Genomic DNA, 24322 nt, shown 5'->3' with positions numbered 1-24322 from the left:
GGGAGGAGGTAAGGAGAGAGAAGAGAGCGTTTTCACAAACTCAAAGCCAGGTCACAGAGGTGCTATATCTCTGAGGAGCTTCTAGATTGAGAGCAGTAGCGAGTGCTTAGAGACTTGCAGGCATCCACATACACAATTCAATAAATGTGTTCAGCAACTAGTTCCTTCATTTTCTGGAATTTCTGCCATCACCATCATTGACACAAAGAGACTTGACACAGTTTTGGTGGGGCTGGAGAGAGAAGGAAAGGGTCGACCACAGGTCAACCCATTCCTGTCTAAACTCAGACAGCCGTTCTGTGGCTCACCCCAGCGTCGGTTCAGAGCCTTCAACCCAAGGTGTAAGACACCACCAGGCCAGAATCACCCATGAGGTATGAAACACAGAGGTGAGTTTCATCTCTGGAGAATTAGAGGGCTGTTCAACTCTAAATGCACATGGATCCTACCTGACAAACATGGCAGAGCTCACTTTTATGGCCACCACATAAAGGCAACCAACTAAAAAGGATGCTAGCTCTTCAAATATAAAATCAGTAGTGCATGCAAGAGTGAAAGTGGTCACTAACCCAACAGACCCCTAAATCGTCCTTCACACATCCCATCGGATCCCCTGAAACTTGGAAGAAAAATAAACAGCCAAATCTATTTTCAATATTTCTTTCAACTGTATTTCAAACCCTGACAAGGAAATCCAGCATTAAGAATCACCTAACCCAGCCCTTGGAAATAAAAAATTTGAGGGAGCAAAAAGATGCTTACTAGAAAAAAAAATTCCAGACATCCAACAGTAGGACATTAATTACACTTACAAAAGGCAGAGTGCATAATTAGATTTCTGGGATCATTTGAAACATGAATTACAGTCAAGGCGGAGGTTTTGCATGTGCAGAGGCTGGGTTAATTATCAGCCTCAGAGAGTTAAATGACAGATGGGAACTGGAGAAATCCAGCCCCTTATCCTTGCGCCACTGATTCTCGGTGTGGCCTTTGACAACCCACATAACCTTTCTGAGCATTACATTCATCTTGTGAAAATGATAGAATTAACACTGATCTCCCAAAGATGTCTGGGGGAAAGACACACACTTTCCTTTTACCAAAAAGGAAATATTGCCAAAGAGGACAATTTGAAGAAAGTCAAGTCACTGCCTTTCCCTTTACCCCTCTCTTTACTAGGTTCTATACCCAGTGCCTCCAAAAATCCGAAAATGAATGGTTTTGATGAATCTCCTTCTGAGGGTGCCATTAACATTTCCGCATCTCATCTTGAAAGGGTAATAGTTTGGAATCTTAAAATAACAGCAGCTGTGCCTGCCGCAGCCGAGTTGAATCTCTCCCCTAAGAAAATATCACCTTAGTGAGAAGGCAAAGAGTGGCCGTTCCTCTCCAGGAAAATTGTTTTTTCTTAATTGGGTCCATCTAGAAAGGCTTGGAACCACATGGACTCTCTTTACCACGTAAAAACTTTGTCCCTTTGTCCTTATTATTTGCAAGACAATGCATCTGATTCCTCAGCTCCTACACTCCATGGAGCTGTCCTTGACATCAATGAGCATTATGCATGTGAATGGACTGTAGGAGAGGGCTCATTATCTCTATCCCAAGAGGGGAGAAATGCAGTAATAGTTCTGTTCTTTTCTTCAAGTTTTAACCACAATGGGAAACACAAGGAATTAAGCCTTAGCATGGAAATGACAAACCTTTCTTAATCAGCCAAGGTGGCACCAAGGTTTTTGGGAGGGGAAGTAAAAGCGGTCCACACTGTCAACCACCCCTTTTTCCTGGAAACGTTATCCAACCTTGACTTCACTGACATTGTCTTCTCCTGATTCTCCTCCTATCTCTCTCAGTCTTGGTCTCATTTTGGGGCTCCTCCTCCGCTTCTCAGCCCCCCTGGGTGTCCCTCAAGGTTCAGTTTTGGGTCCCCTTCTATTCTCCATCTACACCCACTCCCTTGAAGAACTCATTCACTCCCATGGCTTTAATTACTACCTCTATGCAGATGATTCTCAAATCTACATCTCCAGCCCTGTGTGTGTTCATATCTCTCTCTCTCTTCTCCTCCCCAATTTGGATGTCCTGCCATCACCTCAAACTTAACATATCCAAAACCAAACTCCTTTCCTTCCCACCCAAACCCTGTCCTCCCCCTTTCCCATTACAGTACACAGCACTACCATCTTTCCCGTATCACGAGTCCATAACCTTGCCATTATCTTTGACTCTCTCTCTCTCTCTCTCTCTCTCTCTCTCTCTCATCCAACCCACATATTCAGTCTATCCCTAAATCCTGTCAGTTCCACGTGCACATCACTAAAATCTGCCCTTTCCTCTCCATCCAAACTGCTACCATGTTAATCCAAGTACTTACCCTATCCCATCTTGATTACTGTATCAGCCTCCTTGCTGAACTCCCAGCATCCTGCCTCTCCCCACACCAGTCCATACTTGACTCTTCTGCCCATATCATTTTTCTAAATATGTTCAGTCCATGTTTCCCCACTCCTCAAGAACCTCCAGTAGTTGCCCACCCACCTCCATGTCCAACAGAAACTCTTCACCATTGGCTTTAAAGCACTTAATCAACTTGCCCCTTCCTACATCACCTTGCTACTCTTCTTCTACAACCCAGCTCACACACTTCACTCCTCTAATGCCCACCTACTTACTGTACCATGATCTTTATCTCGCCAACGACCTCTCACCGATGTCCTGCCTCTGGCCTGGAATGCATTTCCTCTTCATATCCAACAGACAATGACTCTCCCCCTCGTCAAAGTCTCATTGGAGGTACATCTCCTCCCAAAGGCCTTCCCCAACTAAGCCCGCACTTTCTCTCTTCCCACTCCCTTCTGTGTTACCTTGACTTAGACCCGGGCAGAGATTTTGGAGTGAACCGTTTGCTGAACTGTACACTTTTGAGCAAGGCGCTGAGCAATTTAACGTAATCAGTCCCGCAAATTCAATCACAAACCTGGTTTAAGCTACTTGGCCATTGAACTGTCATGTGGCTCTGGCTCATGTGGAAAGAGCACAGGCTTTGGAGTCAGAGGTCATGGGTTCAAATCCCGGCTCTGCCACTTGTCAGCTGTGCGACTGTGGGCAAGCCACTTAACTTCTCTGTGCCTCAGTTACCTCATCTGTAAAATGGGGATTAAGACTGTGAGCCCTACGTGGGACAACCTGATCACATTGTAACCTCCCCAGCACTTAGACCAGTGCTTTGCACATAGTAAGCACTTAATAAATGCCATTATTATTACTACCACCCCCACCAGCCCCTCGGCACTTACGTGTATATCTGTAATTTATTTATTTATATTAACATCTGTCTCCCCCTCTAGACTGTAAACTCATTATGGACAGGGAATGTATCTGTTATATTCTTGTGTTGTACTCTCCCAAGTTCTTAGTACAGTGCTGTCCACACAGTAAGCACTCAGTAATTACAATTGATTGATTGGTAATGGGTTGAATGAACTGATTGGTTGCCCTCAATTTCATGCTTCAAGTGGAACCACATCTTATTCCCATCCACCCTCTAATACAAACTGTGGAATCTCAGGGCATGTATTGCCCAATTGATTTTGATTACAAAAGCCATCCCCTCTAGACTGAAAGCTTGTTGTGGGCAGGGAACATGTCTACCAAATATGTTATATTGTACTCTCCTAAGTGCTTAGTTCAGTGTGCTGCTCACAGTAAGCACTCAACAAATACCATTGATTGAAATAGCAAGATTGATCACCAATAGCTCATGAAAATTTATTGCTCCACAATCATTGAAAAGATTACCAATACAATACAATCCAGTACAGCCATGAACCCAAATCCTCTACTCAGCCCTACTCCAGTTTAATGTCAATGCAGACTATTGGAAAGTGGAAATTCCTTTTGGGTATAGAAAGATAAGTGACCCTTTGTGGTTCCTAGGATGACGGTATGCTGGCATAGAGATCGGGTGTGACTGTAGTCTCTGAGAATGAAAAACAATACACAACCCTTTCCATAATTTATGCATGTCCAAATCACTGGGAGAATGAAATTGAAACTTCTGCTAGGAGAGTGATGATAGACTTCTCTAAATATTTGTGTTAAAGACTTCAGGTGCCTGGTAACCAAATTGCTAATTTCTCTCTCATCTGTCAATTCCTTCTAAGTAAAAAGGCAAAAAGCACAAGACCACTTGTCTTTCACCATCGCCATCCTGCATGGAACAAGTCCTTTTAAACTGAGCACTCGTTTCTTTAAGGACTATTACAAAGTTATAGATGGGCAAGGTGCTTTTTCAAGTCTCTCATTTTATAAAAGTTCTAGGGCAAATTCAGCCAAATGGATTACAGAATTACAGAACTGTAATTCTCCCTAGTAGGCATTATCAGTCTTACTACCTGAGCGATGAGCATGGTGCACAGACAGCTGGGGAGTTCCAAACCTTAGAGTAGATAAAGTCAACGTGACAATAGGTATTGCCATTCCAGTTATGTCAGATGCCCTGTTAGGAGGTTACAGGGTTATCAGTGAGCGCCCAGGTATTAGCCACTGGTGGCACTCAAGATTATCGGACCATCTCTGTATGTTGCCAATTTGTACTTCCCAAGTGCAAGTACAGCGCTCTGCACACAGTAAGTGCTCAATAAATATGATTGAATGAACGAATCTCCCTTCAACCTCTTCTCCCAAATCAGGGTCAAAATCAATCAAGTTTACTCACACCGACTATGGACTGTGAGACCCTTGTAGGACAGGGACTGTGTCCCTCAATCTGATTACCCAGCCAATTGTCAGCTGTGTGACTTTGGGCAAGTCACTTCTCTGGGCCTCAGTTCCCTCATCTGTAAAATGGGGATTAAGACTGTGAGCCCCCGTGGGACAACCTGATCACCTTGTAACCTCCCCAGCACTTAGAACAGTGCTTTGCATGTAGTAAGTGCTTTATAAATGCCATTATTATTATTATTATTACCTTTTATCTTCCCAAGTACACACAATAAGCACTTAAATATCTCAGTTATTATACAAGGTGCTTGCCGTTTCAATTTTCACATCCCATTCTTCTGGGTCCATTCCTCCAGGCAACAGGATCTGTGTGCTTAGATCACTTATTCCCCCTCCCCATTTACTTCAAACAGACAGAACACAGCACCAGCAACTATGTCCTTCATAGGCTTTCCCGAAAAGCGCCACTCACCTGAAAATTGGGCCGTCAGTTGGGTTTTTCAACAGGATGGAGTAGCAGGCTGGGCCACATTAGGAAGGCAGAAAGTCTGGCTCTCTGTTTTATGAGATGATTCTTTGATAGATAAGCCGGTTACACCTCTGAGCACATCAAGTGTGGTTTTCAAGGCTCAGTGAGCGCTCAATAAATACCACCGATGGAACAGGGTAGTGATTCCTGTGGAGAGAAGAGGAGCTGCCAAACAGTTCACAAACTATAGCTGGTCAGTGAAGGCTTCCCAGATTCATATTAAGAAAATTACCTAGCCCTATATTCTACCAGCCATTAATTTCACATCTCTCTCAGTGTCTTGGAGGAATTGGTAGAATAAGGCCTGCAGAATACAGTACCTCAAAAATTCCAAATAAGCTGCAAATGGTAGGTAAAAAGGGTTTAATGGCCCAAACTTCATTCTAATTAAAGATAAAAATGCACTCCCATTAATGTGTCACAGACCAGGAGACAGGCAAAGTGCTTGATTTGTTCCATACAACATAACTGCCCCCCAGACTATAAGCTCATTATGGGCAGGTAACATGTCTGCTAATTCTATTTTATTGTAATAATGATGATGGTGGTATTTAAGAATGTACTATGTGCCTAGCACAGTGCTAAGCGCTGGGGTAGATACGAGGTAATCAGGTTGTCCCAACTAGGGCACAGTCTTAATCATCATTTTACAGATGAGGTAGCTGAGGCACAGAGAAGTTAAGTGAGTTGCCCAAAGCCACACAGCTAAGTGGCAGAGCCAGAGTTGGAACCCACGATCTCCGACTCCCAAGCCCGTGCTCTTTCCACTACTCTCCCAAGCACTTAGTGCAGTGCTCTGCACATAGTAAGCTTGTAATAAGCATGACTGATTAGCTAAGGTGTGCTCCCAAGTCTTCCTTTGCAAGTGACATGTGTGTTGCTGGATAAATATGACAGCAGAAAAACATTCTCTGGACCTCAGTGTTTCTAGAAAACCCTCATCAAAATGTGTCTTTTTGGAAAAAGACATGCCACTCCCATGATAAAATGGGGACTGCTAAGGCAAAGCAGTGTGGTCTAGTGCATAGACTTGGGGGGCAGAGAATCTGTTTCTAATCCCCAATCTATTACTTGTCTGTTGTGTGACCATGGGAAAATCAGCGTAGCTCAGAAGAAATAGCATGAGCTTTGGAGTCTGAGGTCATGGGTTCTAATCCCAGCTCCCCCACTTGTCTGCTGTGTGACTTTGGATAAGTCACTTCACTTCTGTGGGCCTCAGTTCCCTCATCTGTAAAATGGGAATGAAGACTGTGAGCCCCCATGGGACAACCTGATCACCTTGTAACCTCCCCAGCGCTTAGAACAGTGCTTTGCACCTAGTAAGCGCTTAACAAATGCTATTAAAAAAAGATCACTTAACTGTTCTGTGCCTCAGCTACCTCATCTGCAAAATGGGAATTAATACTGTAGGACATGGACTGTGTCCAAACTGATTAGCTTGCATCTACCCCAACACATAGTATTTAATAAATACCATAAAAATAGGATAGCAGAGACTTGAAAGCAGTTTTCCAGAAGACTGGATCCTCCAAAATTCCATTTGACCCACAAAATTTCGATTAGCGGCCCACATTTTTCCTAACTCCACCCTACTCTTCCTTCTCTTCCTCAGGGGACCTGGGTTCTAATCCTAGCTCCATCACTTGCATGCTGTGTTACCTTCGGCAAGCCACCTAACATCTATGCTTGGTTTACTCACCTGTAAAATGGTGATTAATAATTCCTGTTTTCCCTCCCACTTGGACCATGAGTTGAACGTGGGAATGTAGAACAAGGACTAGATCCAACCTGATTATCTTGAACCTACTCCAGATGGTGGCTTAACAAACGCTATTATGATAATAATAGTGCATTATTATTATTACTATTATTATTATACCTGTGGGCCACCACTGCAAGGTGAACTTGGAATTGTTTGTGAAGGAATTTGTGGGTTGAAAGGTGATGTGATCTTTGGGTCCAAGGATTTCCTGATCAGAAAAAACTTGAAACCCAAGATTCTGCTGAAAGACAAAAACCCTCACGCAAAGGTCCTCATAGAAACCAACAAAAGGAAATGAAAAGACGACACACAAAATCACAAACATCATGTTAGGTTGCTGCCTGATTTTCATGAAACCATCCAGATTCCTTTAAATCCCTGATTGCCTAGGTGAGGTATAATTTCAGACTTCCCTTTTAGTAGTGGCTCTATGTGAAAAGCTCTTCGTGAACGTTCAACAGCATTGCATTTTTGATCTTAGTAGAGAAGTCTGTCTCTGACCCAGAGGAATTCTTTTCTAAATGACTTCTAAGGAGTAGGAGGCTATTTAATTCTATCAATCGAGCGTATTAATTGAGCACTTACTATGTGCAGAGCATTGTACTAAATGTTTGGGAGAGTACAATACAACAGAATCAGCAGACCCTTTCCCTGCCCATAATGAGCTTACAGTCTATCTTATATGTCAACCATAATAAGCTAATAAATCCACAACTGAGTCCAGAGGGAATGATGGTATTTCTAGGTCTTTAATTTCCTTGCATGATAGGTGCAAAGGAGATTCAGGGGTGTGTTCTTCCCCAGTTCAGTTCTGAAATTTTTACCAAGCTGACAGAAAAGCAAAAAGCCTAGTAGAAAAAGCACAGGCCTGGAAGACAGGCAACCTGGGCTCTAATCCTGGCTTTGTTGCATGCCTGCTGTGTGACCTTAGGCAAGTCACCTAACTTCTCAGATTCCTCATCAATAAAATGGGGATTAAATACCTGCTCTCCTTCCCCCTTAGACTGTGAATCACTTGTGGGACAGGGACTGTGCCAACCTGATGACCTTGTATCTACCTGAAGGTCATGGGTTCTAATCATGACACTGCCATTCATCTGCTGGGTGGCCTTCAGGGAAGCAGCGTGGCTCAGTGGAAAGAGCATGGGCTTTGGAGTCAGAGATCATTGGTTCTAATCCCAGCTCCGCCACTTGGCAACTGTGTGACTTTGGGCAAGTCACTTAACTTCTCTGGGCCTCAGTTACCTCATCTGTAAAATGGGGATTAAGACTGTGAGCCCCACGTGGGACAACCTGATTAACTTGTATTCCCCCAGCATTTAGAACATTTCTTGGCACATAATAAGCACTTAACAAAAGCCAGCATTATTATTATTATTAAGTCATTTCACTTATCTAGGCCTCAGTTACCTCATCTGTAAAATGGAAATTGAGACTGTGAGCCCTATGCAGGTCAGGGACTGTGTTCAACCCAATTTGCTTGTAGCCACCCCAGCGCTTAGTACAGTGCCTGGCACATAGTAAGCACTTAGCAAGTTCCATGATTATTATTAATGTATTGTTTGGCACACAAGCCCTTATCACACATCACATAAATACTCTTCTTATCACAAGAAAAGCAAATAAAGCATTTGACCCTGAAAATCAAGCAGGAGGTAATCTGGGAATATGCCAATGAGGTATCCGGGCAGAACTAGCTAGGATCCCTGAGAAAGAAAGCTTATCTCGGCCTGTTTGTTTTGCCTTCCTGAAAGATATGATTGTGTTTTCCAAGAGTCGTTCAGCAGTTCTCGGAACCTGTCAGCTTCTCATGGTGATTGCTCGTTCTCTCACAATTAGCCCTCACAGTGATAACTCCTTGACAAAACGAGGTCAAATTTCCTTTTCTGCAGTAGCTACAGCGGCGTTTCTTTCGGTGACAGGGAAAGTCACCCCTGTGACTTTTAGAACAGCTTATACAGAGAGGGGCCACTTTTAGTCCTCCAGAATACCAGCCACTGCTGACCAACAGTGAACGCGATGATGTTATATCCACATTTTGTGCAGTACTAGAAGCCAGGGAAGCAGAGGATAAAGGATACTTGCCTGCGTATGACCTTGAGCAAATCACTTAATTTTGCTGTACCTCCTCAAAATGGGAATTCAATACTTGTTCTTCCTTCTATGTAGAATGTAAGCCCCATGTGGGACAGGGATTTTATCCAGCCAGATTAAGTTGTATCTATCCCAGCACTTAGAATAGTGCTTGACACAAGTAAGCACTTAAATACCATTAGAAGGAAAAAAAAAAAAGCACTTTCTCCTGGTGGAACAACTTACCACCTACTTGCTCCAGATCTAAATGAACTCTGGCCCTGCTGAGCCTTGGAACCCAGTGGCAAGAGCGATGCTGAATATTTTGAACACAGACTTGTAGGATTCTGGAACATTTCCAGTACTGTAGTGAGAAAAGACCGGCTAAAAATGCATTTGGCTGTGTGCCCCTTATGTTGCCGACTTGTACTTCCCAAGTGCTTTAGAACAGTGCTCTGCACACAGTAAGTGCTCAATAAATACGATTGAATGAATGAATGATACCCCCCTCACCCCAGCTTGACAGTACTTATGTAAATCAATAGTAATTAGGCTGTAAGCTCCTGTGGAGAGGGAATGTGCCTGCTAATTGTTGTATTGTACTCTCCCAAGCACGTAGTAAAGTGCTCTGCTCACAGAGAGGGCACCATAACAAACACAATATTGTTATACTCTATTTCCCCTATCTATAATCTATTTTCATGATTGCATCCCCCTGTAGCTCTCTGTGGGTGGGGAATCACATCTACCAGCTCTGTTGTATTGTACTTTCCCAAACGCTTAGTACAGTGCTCTGTACACACACACACACAGCACCCAATAACAATAATAATAATAATGGCATTTATTAAGCGCTTACTCTGTGCCAAGCACTGTTCTAAGCGCTGGGAAGGTACAAGGTGATCAGGTTGTCCCATGTGGAGCTCACAGTCTTCATCCCCATTTCACAGATGAGGTAACTGAGGCCCAGAGAAGCAAAGGGACTTGCCCAAAGTCACCCAGCTGACAAGTGGTGGTCGGGATTTGAACCCATGACACCCAAGCCCGGGCTCTTTCCATTGAGCCACGAAAACTGGACTATCCATGGTCAAACTGGGCTGCTGGCCGCCCAATCTGTACATCCAGAATGTGCCAGCAAAGAGGCTAGAATATAGGCGATCGTAAGTAAAGACTGGTTTTCAATAACTCAGCTGGACTTTAAATGCAGTATCTTAAAACACAATTGACCGTGTCTACTGCCTTAATAGGCTAGCTCATGCTGGAGCCTGCTCAGGGCAGACATATTTTACAACACATTCGAGGAATTTGGACAGGAATTAGAGGAGGGAGATTGGGTAATTGATGGAAGGTGCAGTGGGATCCACAGACAATTTATTTCTATAGAGAAGATCTGAGCGTGTTGGAAGGCACTTGCGGAAAGTGAAGGTGATGCTTAGAGGGAATAAGGGTGACACCAAGGGTTTTTAGGATACGAAAGGGGATGAAGTCGGATGCACAGACCGAGGGCCTCCAGAGAGCAAAATTGGGAGGAGGGGTGAGGACAAGATGGAGCTGTTCTCCTGGCTGCACAGTTGGAGAGAAATGAGGCAAAACAGGAGGTTTGTTCAGTGCATGTTTTCCCACTCCTCAAGAACCTCCAGTGGTTGCCTCTATCTCCTCAAACAGAAACACCGGCTTTAAAGCATTTTGCCTTTGCCCCCTACCTTACCTTGTTGCTCTCCGACTACAACCCAGCTCTCACACACAGCTCTTCTAATGTCACCCCGCCCACTGTAGCTTGAGCTTGTCTATCTCGCCATGGGCCTCTCGCCATCGTCATCGCTTGCCTGCAGTGTGTCCTTAGGCAAGTCACTTCACTTCTCTGCACCTCTGTTACCTCATCCGTAAAATAGGGAAGGAGACTGGGAACCCCATGTGGGATATGGACTCATGACTCATGTCCAACCTGATTAGCTTAGATCTACGCCAGCGCTTAGTACTGTGCCTGGCGCATACTAAGTGCATAACAAATACCAAAGTGACGTTGGGGCCCAGTACAGCCCCTTCTGATTTTCTGTAATAAGCGCACCTCCAACACCCGCTGACTTCCCCTCTTTGCCCACTGATATGGCACAGAAGAAGAGAGAGTGTTGGGGACATCCTGGCACAGTAACATGGTGATAGTATCTCCTGCCAACGGAACCCTACACAAGCAATGGGGGCACCTCCCACAGGCTCACTACTCATAGACCATGCCACACATAATAATAATAATGGTATTTGTTAAGGGCTTACTATGTGCAAAGCACTGGAGCACTGTTCTAAGCACTGGGCATGCCATGGTATGGTATATGAATGGGCACAGAATAAACAAAATCTGCCCCAATGCCCACAGTATTTTGGGTGAAATATTATTGAATGTGACTTACATATATCAGTGAATGCCGCAGAATGCGTCCACACGGTGCCTACCCCGTAAATAACCCTTACAACATAATATCAGCCAGATGCCTGCATGGGTAATTAGGTTGTCAAAAGATACAATGGTAATGCCCGATCCATAATGGAGTCTATTAAATGCTGTGTGTACCTTTAATTCTTGTACTAATGGATTAAAAGATTCTTAAGGAAGTAACCAGCATTTCCCCAGTTGAAAAACCACAAAAATAAAAATGAAACAGATAAGTATCCACAGATCTGTGAAATGTCAGGCTCGTTGCGGGTATTGAGCACGGCAGGAGGCAAAGAAACGTACTGGGAGTCTTAATAAAGGTTAGCAAATCTCTCTAACTTTTCATCTCTTTCTCCCTCGCAAATCTTCCAGACCTTTCTCATGAAAATGAACTATGGGAACAGGATTAGAAAACAATAGCAACCATCCCCTTGGAAGGAAAGCTTAACTCAAAAATTATATCCGCCAAATTATATAAAGACAAACCATTATTTTCGCCAAGAAATCATCAGTAAAGCTGTCCAAACAAGCCAGTGGATTTTCATTTTACATATTTCTTATTTGAAAACACCTTCATAAATATACTTAGCATATTTATTAAAAGAGATAAGCTCCGTTAAGAACCTCGAATCACAGCAACATTGGTTTAAGGGTATTTCTCTGTCACTCGGAGTTTTAAGTGCTTCCTGACAAAAATTTTTCTGCATTTGGAGCCTGTTTAAGGAAAAACAGAATAGTCTAGGGAGCCTCACTGGTGACAAACTCTACCATCAGCAAAAAGAAATAAAACACAGGAAAAAAAATCAGCATAGAAATGAAATTCCATTACCCACTGATCCTATCACCAAATGGCACTATTAATAGTTTCTAATAAAAAGCCTGGGACAGGGCCTTTGGCACATCTTCTGTAAGGCAGTGAAAACTGTTCACCTAGGCCCTGAAACCACCTGAACTCCATTCAGGAGATTAGATTGAAACCAATTTCATGCTTAAACAGAAGGTCCAACATCAGATCTTAACTGAGCTGGCAAGATATAGAGATAAATGGTACCAGAGGTGTCTAATAAGTCTAGGAGGACTAGGAAACTTATGACAGTCGTTGCACTAGGTCGTATGCCTAGGAAATCGCTGACAGTGCTGAGTTGGCCTTCCCTGGCCCTGGGATTTAGTCACATTTCAGTCATAATTCTGTGAACTCGAGGAGCTATTCAGGTCACTCTGAAGGTGCCCCAAACTTCTCAATATTCGTTCTTATGCCAGAAACTTGCAGTTAGTTTCAGAAGAGGACATTTCACCCCAAGTGGAGTTTATGTATATGAGTACGTGTCACATGAGAAAAAAAATCTAACCTTGGCTTCACTGACAGTCTTCTTCTGGTTGTCCTATATCTCTGGCCATTCCTCAATCTCTTTCACAGTCTTCTCTGTCTCCCTCCCTTTGGAGTCTCTCAAATTATGGGAGTCTCTCAAAGCTCAGTTCTGGGTCCCCTTTGATTCTCCATCTCCCTTGGAGAACTCATTTGCTCTTGGTGTTTGATTCCCAAATCTACCTCTCCAGTCCTGACCTCTCTCCTTCTCTGTAGTCTCACATTTCCTCATTTATTCATTCAATTCATTCATTCATATTTATTGAGTGCTTACTGTGTGTAGACCACTGTACAAAGCGCTTAAATAATGACATTTATTAAGCATTTACTACGTACAAAGCACTGTTCTAAGCACTGAGGAGGTTACAAGGTGATCAGGTTGTCTGATGGGGAGCTCACAGTCAATCCCCATCTTACAGATGAGGTAACTGAGGCACAGAGAAGTTAAGTGACTTGCCCAAAGTCACACAGCTGACATTGGCAGAGCTGGGATTTGAAACCATGACCTCTGACTCCAAAGTCCGTGCTCTTTCCACTGAGCAGGACATCTTTACTTGGATGTCCCTCAAACTTAACACGTCCAAAATAGAACTCCTCATGTTTCCACCCAAACCCTATCCGTCTCGTGTCTGTTGCATCACTATAGGTAGCACCCCTATCCTCCCAGTTTCACATGCCCAGAATCTTGGCATTATCCCCTACTCACCTCCCATTCACTTGTCACCAAATTCTGTCAGTTCTACCTTCATAATCATTCTAAAATCCACCCTCTGCTCCCTAGGGAAGCAGCATGGCTAAGTGGAAAAAGCACAGGCTCGGGAGTCAGAGGTCATGGGTTCTAATCCCAGCCTCACCACTTGTCAGCTGTACGACTTTGGGCAAGTCACTTAACCTCTCTGTGCCTCGGTTACCTCATCTGAAAAATGGGGATTAGGACTGTGAGCCTCACATGGGAGAGCTTGATCACCTGTATTTCCCCTAGTGCTTAGAACAGTGCTTGGCACATAGTAAGCGCTTAACAAATACCATCATCATTATTGTTATTATTATAGCAAATGGCTACCATGCTGATCCAAACACTTATATCCTATCTTGACTATTGCATCAGCCTCCTTGCTGAGCTCCCTGCCTCCTGTCTCTCCCACTCCAGTCTTTTCTTCATTTTTACTTCAGATCAATTTTCTTTGGAAAAAAAAAAAGGTTTAGTTCATGTTTCCTAACTCCTCAAGGACCACAAGTGGTTGCCCAGTGGTCGCCTCTCCACTTCTGCATCAAACTCCTCACCATCAGCTTAAATCACTCATCGGCTCTTCCTGTCTTACCTCCCTGATTTCAACGTACAGCCTAACATGCACAATTTGCTCCTCTGATGTCAATCTACTCACTGTACCTCAATTTCATCTATCTCACCGATCCACTGCTGGTGAGATATATGAACGTATCTGTAATTTATTTTCATGTATTTCTCCCCTTCTAGACTGTAAGCTCAGAGTGGGTAGGGAACAGGACTACCAACTCTGTTGCATTGTACTCTCCCAAATGCTCAGTACAGTGCTCCCCACACAGTAAATCCTCAATAAATACCACTGATAGACTACAGCTTTCAATCCCAAAATGCTCCAAGAGTCAATTCTTAGCTGATCAAGCAAACTACCAGTCTGTCTCATCTGTGTAGTTTCTCAGCTTTTAGTCCAGTACTCTGCATACAGTAAACTATTAATCAATAATAATGACGGTATTTGTTAACTGCTTATTAGATGCCAGGCATTGTATTAAATGCTGGGGGTGGGTGCAAGCAAATCGAGTTGGATGCAGTCCCTGTACCATGTGGGGCTCAGAGTCTCAATCCCCATTTTACAGATGGGCTAACTGAGGCCCAGAGAAGTAAAGTGACTTGCCCAAGGTCACACAGCAGGCAAGTGGTAGACGTGGGATTAGAACCCATGACCTATCTCCCAGACCCATGCTCTATTCACTACACCACACTACCTCTCTATTCCTACCACTGTAGAGAAAGAGTTACAGGTACAGAAGGGCAAAACACCTGCTAATATTTACAATCTCTTAGAATAGTGCTTGTTTAGAGATTTTTCACTACATAGCTTATATTCATCTCTTAGCAATAAGTTCTGAGTCCTGGCATTCTCTCATCCATTGGCTGAGATGGCAGACTGAAATATTCGCTCTGCTCATCTGAGCTGGGAGGCCAGCCACTCCAGAGAGATGCAGACATGACATTTTATCTCCATAACAAGGTTCCATGAGGCATGAAGTGGCTTAATCTCTCTCCTGGGATGCTTCCAAACCTCTTCCCACTGGCTCTGTGTGTGTGCTGATACCAATGCTACTCCCCTCCAATTCAGGCCAGTAGCTCCTTGGCAAGGGGGAATGCTGCCATTTTCCTCTGCTCTTGCAGTTCTTTCACTTGGAGCTATTTTAAAGCAATTCCCAGTGTGAGACCCATTTGTCCTGTGACATTACCTGGCACCAGCAAGCATCACGATACCTCCTTTGTGACACAATTTCGTGCAACTACCCTGGGCTCCATACGAAGCCGGCAGCCGATTTAGGAACTCTTGGATTCCACCTGTATGTCTCCTTTCATTGGTGGTTATTGTTTAAGTAAACATTTACTTTATCCTATTCCCCACCCCGCCCCCACCCGATTTCAATGTATTTTGATTCTGGGGTAAAAGGAAAGAAAATTGCTGTATTAAAAGACTAGTATTTTCAGAGCTTGTGATGTAAATTGCTAATTTAAAAGCCAAAATATTGTTAGAGTGCCTTTATTTAATAGCTGGTGATTGCCCGCTGTAATTTGCAAGCTGTAGTTGCAGATGGTAATGTTTTCTCTCCTCTTTCAGCAGTGTAGTACAGTATTTCCTGCAGATTTGTGCAGACGTTCAACTACCAACTGTGAAGGGAAATACTCTGGAGAAGATTAATGATGAAGTTCTGGAATGTAAAATCATTTTTGGCAATGCACTAAAGTTTCAACCAAGGGAAGACACTCCCTCCCCCACTAACAACACACCGATAGTAGTTGGAATAATATTATGTATTAAGCTCTTACAGTGTGCAGAACACCATGCTAAGTTCTGGGAAAGAATGCACCATGTGAAAGCCATCCCAGCTCTACCAGTTGCCTGCTGTGGGACCTTGGGCAAGTCACTTAACTACTCTGTGCCTTAGTTTCCTCATCGGTAAAATTGGGATCAAATGTCTGTTCTCCCTGGCTCTTTAGACTGTGAGCCCCATTTGCGATAGGGACAGGGCCTTGTCTAATTGCATCTTTCCCAGCACTAAGCACATGGTACTGAATAATGAATAACACAATTATTATTCAGCTCCTCACAAAACAATAACAGCAGCATCCCCAATCAGTTGCCATATGGTGTAATGGAAGGGGGTATAGGCGAACAGAGATTCAGAACAGTAGCAGGCCTTAGGGAGCTGTGACAAGCAGAGGAAGCTGGCAAGTTTCAGTTGAGAGAGGGGTTGATTGAAAGAAGGCTTCGGGAAGAAAGGGAGATCAAGAAGCAGATTGGAAAACAGCAGTAAGCTCTGTGGACGCAAACCACAACTAAGAACTCTCTTTACAGGCTCACGGAGTGGGGTAGGTAAGGTGTCAGTTGTGAATTGATCCCTGTAGCCACAGCCATGAGCATGGAGTCTTCCCGTCAGCATCTGTGTCACCCTCAAATACCCCCAGTTCCTCTGTGTTCAATCAGCGGCATTTATTGAGGGATCATGTGCAATGCACCGTAGAGGCGCATTTTTGTCAATTCATGCACACAACTGGTTCTTCCAAGAACACGTCCCACGACTTGTCACAACATCCCTGAGTCCTGCCGACTGTCTAAAATGTGTAAGCAGAATATGTGTTAAGGCAGAATTGAGCGCAGAAAGGCAGACGCAAAGTCCAAAGGCTTAGCTGCCTTATGGAGCCTAATCCAGTCCTGAAAGGAAATCCATTGGCCTGCTAAGGCTGCAGGTAACTTCAGTGCCTTCCCTGACCTACTTCCAAAGTCAGTTTTTAAACTGATAGGGGCAACAGGTCAATCAGATTTATTGAGCACTTGTGTGCAGAGCACTGTACTAAGCACTTGGGAGAGTGCAATTGGTAGGTACATTTGCTGCCCACAGTGAGTTTACATTCTAGAGGTGGAGGGCAGGGAGGGAGAAAGACAGACAGTAATATAGATTATGGATGTGTACTTAAGTAGTAAGGGGCTGAGGGAGGGGTGAATAATAAGTGAAAACACAAGTGCAAGGGTGACAAAGAAGGGAGTGGGAGAAGAGGAAGTGGGGGCTTATTCAGAGAAGGCCTCCAGGAGGAGATGTGCTTTTAATACCACTTTGAAGGCGGGCAGAGTTAGAGTCTGTTAGATATGAAGAGGGAGGGCATTCCAGGCTAGAGGCAAGTTGTGGGCAATGGTGAGATGGTGGGCAATGGTGAGATGGATAAGATCGATCTGCAGTGAATAGGTTGTTATTCGTGGAAAGAAATGTGCAAGATGGGTTGTAGTTGGAGATCAGGAGGTAAGGTATGAATAATAATAATAATAATAATAATGGCATTTGTTAAGTGCTTACTATGTGCAAAGCACTGTTCTAAGCACTGGGGGGATACAAGGTGATCACGTTGTCCCATGTGGGACTCACAGTCTTAAATCCCATTTTACAGATGAGGCATCTGAGGCTCAGAGAAGGTAAGTGACTTGCCCAAAGCCACACAGCAGACACGTGAGGGAGCCGGGATAAGAACCCTTGACCTCTGACTCCCAAGCCTGGGCTCTTTCCACTGAGCCACGCTGCTCCTCTTATGAAGGACAAGGGTGATGGAGTGCTATGATTGAGTGCTATAATGCCTAAGATAAGGAGTTTCTCTTTGATATGTAGGTAGATGGACAACCATTGGAGGTCCTTGAGAGTAATATGGACTGAAAGATTTTATAGAAAAATGGTCCAGGCAGCGGAGTGAAATATGGACTGATGTGAGGAGAGACAGATGGTAGGAAGGTCTGCAAAGAGGCTGAAACAATAATCAAGGAGGAATAGGATAAGTGCTTGGATTAACGAGGTAGCAGTTTGGATGGAGAAGAAAGGGCAGGTTTTAGCAATGTCATAGAGGTTGAACGAATACGATCTGGTGAGATCAAATATGTATGTTGAATGAGAAAGATGAGATGAGGTTAACGCCAAGGCTTGTGAGACAGGGAGGATGGTGGTGCTGTCTACAGTGATGGGGAAAGTCATGGGGAAGTCTAGGGTTTGGGTGGGAAGATAAGGAATTCAGTTTTGGACATGATAATTTCAGGTGTCGGTGCTACATCCAATTAGAGACAGGATGAAATGTGAAGTTGTAGAGAAGGAGAGAGATCAGGGTTGGAGATGTAGATTTGGAAATCATCAGCTCTTGAACAGTGCTTGGCATATAGTAAGCGCTTAAGAAATGCCATAGCTACCCATATAGGAACGTTAAAGCCATGGGAGTGAATAAGTTCTCCAAGGGAGTGGGGGTAGTTGTAGAATAGAAGGGGGCACAGAACTGAACCTTGAGAGACTCTCACAATTAGGGGATGGGAGACAGAGGAGGAGCCCATGAAAGAGACAGACTGAGCCACCAGAGAGATAGGAGGAGAACCAGGAGAGGACAGTATGGGTGAAGCCAAGGTTGAATATCATTTCCAGGAGAAGGGGTGGTCAACAGTGTCAAAGACAGCTGAGAGGTTGTGGAGGATTAGAATGGAGTAGAGACTGTTGGATTTGCTGAGAAGGAGAACATCAGTTCCCTCTGAGAGGGCAGTTTCTGTGGATGAAAGGGGCGGAAGCCAGATTGGAGGGTGTCAAGGAGATAATTCAAGGAGAGGAAGTGGAGACAGCCCATGCAGAAAACTTGCTGAGCTTTGAGCCTTGGGGCAGATGCCATAATATCTCCAATCACAAAATCCATTCAGAAATCACTGGCTGTGCCTACCGTCCCTCACAATCTCCAAGGTAGGTGGGGAGGAATAGCAGATCAATCAGTGGCACCTATTTAGCACTTACTATAGGTAGAGCATGGTACTAAGCACTTGGGAGCATACAATAATACAGAGTTGGTAGCCATGTTCCATGCCCACACCGAGCTTATGCCATAGTAATAATAATAGTAATAATAATTGTGGTATTTGTTAAGGGTTTACTATGTGCCAGGCACTGTACTAAGCGCTGGAGTAGACACAAGGTCGTAAATATGTAGTACTCATTGGCCCAACAGAACAGTAAGGGTCCCTCACTAAAACACAGCGGCAGGTAGCAGACTGAATGCTTTCATTTCCAATTAAAATCCCAAGGACTTCGAGAAAGTCGACGAGTGGATCGTGAGTTCCGGCTCTCTCATGAAGACTTTGCGATCTGCCACTGAAGAACAACTATACCACCCGTGTAGCTGATTACGTAGCACAACTAAAACTTTCTGTTCCTTCAACCTGTTCAACTCAGTGTTTATTTGCCAGACAAATAAAGCCAGTTTACCTCATCTATTTAGGAGCATTGCATACAGCATTTAGATACAGTTATTCTGTAGTGCCATCTAGGGGATTGCAGACCAAGAGATAAAAAACCGTTCACCCTAAAAAGACAAACAATTTAAAGAGAGAAATTTGCTTCACAGATACATCCGGTAATGTTGGGGGAATCATATTTTATTTTACAATAAGGGTAGCTTATCAAGGTCACACATGGAGTTTGCATAAATGAAGAAAGATGCATTGTGCTACACCCGGGCTTTATAGCCTCATACTTCAAGAGTACAACCTTGAAAACAAACAGTTGTCCCAATGAAATCAATGCCGTGTCCTAAAACTGGATTTATCAGGATTTTTTTTTCCCCCAAACCGAGTAATACACGTGCCAACATACTAATGAAATGCATGCAGCCTTTGGGGAACCTCAAGCAAGCAGGAAAAAAAAAGCCAGTGTGACACTTTTCAAACCTCAGCACTATTCAAGTTTTCCTTCCAACACTCCTAAAGTACTGTAGATGACATTGCATGGTAATTTCTCAATGCATCATTGAACAAATCAGTGGAATTAATTTCTTTCGTTCTGAGTTGGTAATCAGAATGACATGTTTATAATCACATTTGTATTATATTTTCTTACACAACCAGATAAAGATTCTCTCTCTTCCTCTTAGGGACCAATCCCAAAAGTGTTCACAATCTATAAGGGGCCATCAGGGAGATTAAATAAAGCTCCCCCCTCTTCCCCGTGCAGACAAAGGTTGAAATTAAAAGGAAAAGCCAGAGACTGTTGGAAGAAAATATTTACCAAAAGCGTGAATGTTAAAGGGGACAATCATTGCACTATTCCCCCAGACTGGATGGACTTTTGATCTGGCATTTCCTATGTCCCTATTTAGTTATGTTATTTATGGATTATACTTTTATACAGTCTTCTACTCTGTAAGATCTTCCCCTAGACTGTAAGCTCCTTAATAATTGTGGTATTAAGTGCTATGTGTCAAGCACTGTATTGAGTTCTCAGGTAGATATAAGACAATCTGGTCCCACATGGGGCTCAGAGTTTAAGTAGGAGGGAGAAGGTAGAAGCAGCATGGCTTAGTGGAAAGAGCCCTGTCTTGGGAGTCAGAGAACATGGGTTCTAATCCTGCCTCTGCCACTGGTCTGCTGTGTGACCCTGGGCAACTCACTTTACTCACTCAGTTCCCTCATCTGTAAAATGGGGATGAAGACTGTGAGCCCCACGTGGGACAACCTGTTTAGCTTGTACTTATCCAAGGGCTTGGAACAGTGCTTGGCACACAGTAAGCATTTAATAAATACCATTATTATTATTATTATTGAATCCTTATTTTGTGCTTGAAGGAAGTGAAGCACAGTGAGGTTAGGTGACTGGGACAAGGTCACGCAGCAGGTAAATAGTGGACCCAGGATTAGGGCTTAGGTCTTCTGGCTCCCAGGCCCATGAGCTTTCCATTAGGCCTTGCTTGTTTCTCTTGTGAACAAGGAACATATTTACCAACTCTATTGTATTGTACTTCTCCGAGCATGTAGTACAGTCCTCCACATTCAGTAAACTCTCAATAAATACCACTGATGGATTGACTGAAGACCCACCTGATGCAATGCACTGTACTAAACACAGGGAAAGTACAAGTTTGAGTATCTGTTATACACAAAACAGATACCCTTTTAAGATTTTTACATTTCAAAAGAAATACTGTCCCTACCACCAAGGAGCTTTCAAACATTGTTATGAAAGAGATCATTTTTAAGTTTCCAAACTTTAGAGCTCCTGAAATCTGATCCCAGGACAAATCAAAAACCTTCAGCTACATTTAAAAAGACTTTTCAGGTATTCACACAAGGTACAGACAGCACCTTAGAGGAAAGAGCACAAGCTTGGGAGTCAGAGAACATGGGTTCTAATCCCAGCTTGGCCAGCTGTCTGCGTGTGACCTTGGGCAAGCCACTTAACTTCTCTGTGCTTCAGTAACCTTATCTGTAAAATGGGGATTAAGACTGCGAGCCACATATGGAACAACCTGGTTACCTTGTATCTACCGCAGTGCTTAGAACAGTGCTTGGCACAGAGTAAGCGCTTAACAAACACCAAAATCATTATTATTATCAAGTTATACTGAATGACTTTCCAAAATGAAGGTCCTTGTCTAATTATACTTATTTTCTTATTAAGTCCATACCTGCTGATCTGTAGCAGTGTTACCTCTTGTAAAGAGCTTGGTCAATAAGCCAAAGGACCTAGGTTCTGATTCTTCCAGCTCCACCACATACCTGCTGTGAGGCAGTGACTAACTTCTCTGTGTCTCAGTTCCCTTGTCTACGCAATGGAGATTCAATATCTATTCTTCCTCCTACACAGCCCGTGAGCGCCTTGCGGGACTTATTCAAATCACATCTCCCCCAGTGCTCAGTAGAATGTTTGTTACATAATAATCGCTTAATATCACAATCATTATTATCATCTATCCCTACTGTGAGATTGGGTGAATATCTGAGTTGGTGTTCTGCATCAAATAGCCTTTGACCTTAGCTGGAGAAGAGCAAATCACAAAAAAATTGGGAGCAGGGTCAAAGGAAGCAGACATGGTGGATTTTTATGTTGTCACCATCCAACAATGAAGTTACAAGTGGGAAACGTTTTCCCATCATTCAGACTGTCAGAGAAAATACGATTTGATCGAGGAATCTAAGGTCTGGTTTTGATTCTTAATTCAACCTTGTGACATTTTAGGTAAGTAAAATAATCCTGGGCCTCAACTTTCCTCATCTACAAAATGGATTACTGTAACACTGATCATCCCAATCCTGTAAAAAGTTTCTTTTCTATATAATGACATAATGAACCAGAGATTATCCAATATTGGTCTGTGCACAATTTTAGCTCTCAGGAGCTAGTGGTTTTTTATGACCTCAGAAAGTCAATGTGCCTTTTTAAGCACTTAGCTTTATACCAGAGGCTAAGTTGGGCCCCAGGGAAATGTGAAGCCACTGGAGGTGAAAGACAATTTGAAGTTTCTTTATCCAGTATGTTCTGTAATCCAACATGCCAGAGTTAAAGAAACCGGGTCAGGACCAGGTACCCGAAACTCCCTTTCACCCATAGCGCCATCAAACATCTCAATGGCAATTGCTGAGTTATCGCAACATTCCAATTATTCTCAGAAATATGAAGGTTCGTGATTCTCTTCACTACAAGAAACAATGAAGGGGAAATGTAAAAATTAACCTAGCTGTGGCATTAGCTAATTAACTACAAATCCAAGCTTAACATTCTTCTAGAGTAAAGCTCTGTACTGCACAGATAGGACACATCACAGAGCCTGTGAGACAAGATGACTACATGGGCGCACACACACACACACACAAACACATATTCTCAATATGATCTCTTCAATCAGATTTGGTCAGCATCAGTATGAAGTCATTTAATGTTTTAGATCGGGACTCGGGATTTGTTTCAACAGGCTCTTCACCGTGAAGCTTGAGAAATACAATTAATTGTCCCACAATTGGGGAAGGTTTCTATTCTGTGGTATCTTTCACATGATGGAATTAATCATGCAGAAAACTAAAATGCAAAGATTAGAATTAATTATTTTAAATAAGGGATAAAACAGAGAAATTGTTCTTTAGCAAAGTGACTAATTGAGGGACTTCCTTTGAGGTAATTAATAGCCCATCCATTTATTTCTAAGATTCAGAGCATCTGCCATATGGTGTTAGAAAAACCCTAAATTGACAGACCTTAGGAAGTAAACTAGTGACATTTTACCTAAGGGTTCTAGAGATTTTAAGTAAAATCTCCATAGTGCTCTTCATATGGTGGTCACTCGAATAGTGATTAAATCATTGGGGATTAAGATGATAGTCAAGTGAAATACTGAGAAGTACCAGCTCTTCAGGTGCCACCCTGTATGAGAACTGGCACCCAAGCTACACAAGACATGAAGATACCAGCAATTCTGTTACTGACACACCCAGATCACAGTCCAGTTTGAAAAGGCAATGAACAATAGGAGACACTGTGAAGTTGCCCTGCTTAATGCCCATCCTCATATTGAAGGAGCAATATTATTCCCATAAATCTGACAGAAAAATTATTCTAGAAGTCAAGAATCAGTGTGGCTTAAGTGAAAAGATCACTGTTCTGGGAGACAGGAGACCTGGGTTCTAATCCCATCTCTGTGTCTTGCCTGCTGTGTGACCTTGGGTAAGTGATTTTTCTCTGTGCCTCAATTTTCTCAATTGTGAAGTGGGGATCCAATGCCTGTTCTCTCTCTCAGGTGAGTCCCATGTGGGACAGGGGTTGTGTTTGACTGATTGTCATGTAATGCAGTGCTTGGTACATAGCACTTTAACAAATACCACAATTATCATTATTACTAGACCATCCTGCCCTTTCTTTAAAGTCACATCTGAAAAGCATCCTTTAACCATGTGCTGTTTTGGGGGCAGCTTCTGGTAAAAGAGGAAAAAAGTCAGCGAATTGAAAAGCTAGCCAAACATATAACATGTCTACTTAGTTTTCTTTTATGTAGACAACAAAAAATCACGGGTACCAGAATTCCCTAAATTTAGGCTTTCTGCCATCTATTTACTTTGTAGCAAGAAAGGATTAAGAATGGTATCACTGGACTTGAGCTAACTTTGCTGAATTCGTTGGTTCTACTTTCACCTGTGGGCAGGAATTGTCTCTATTGCTTTATTGTACTTTCAAAGTGCTTAGTATACTGTTCTGCACACAGTAAGCACTCTATAAATATGATTGAATGAATCTATTTGTAGAATTTCCTCATTTTTTTGGCTAAAACATACCTGCAATTGTACAATGCATCAACAACCTCTGGTACAATTTTCCATGGTTCATGGAGAAACCTTCTATCAGATATGTAAATAATGAAGTCAT

This window comes from Tachyglossus aculeatus, chromosome 10, assembly GCF_015852505.1.
Source record: "Tachyglossus aculeatus isolate mTacAcu1 chromosome 10, mTacAcu1.pri, whole genome shotgun sequence".
NCBI classification, from domain to species: domain Eukaryota; kingdom Metazoa; phylum Chordata; class Mammalia; order Monotremata; family Tachyglossidae; genus Tachyglossus; species Tachyglossus aculeatus.
Note: the sequence above shows the minus strand (reverse complement) of the source record.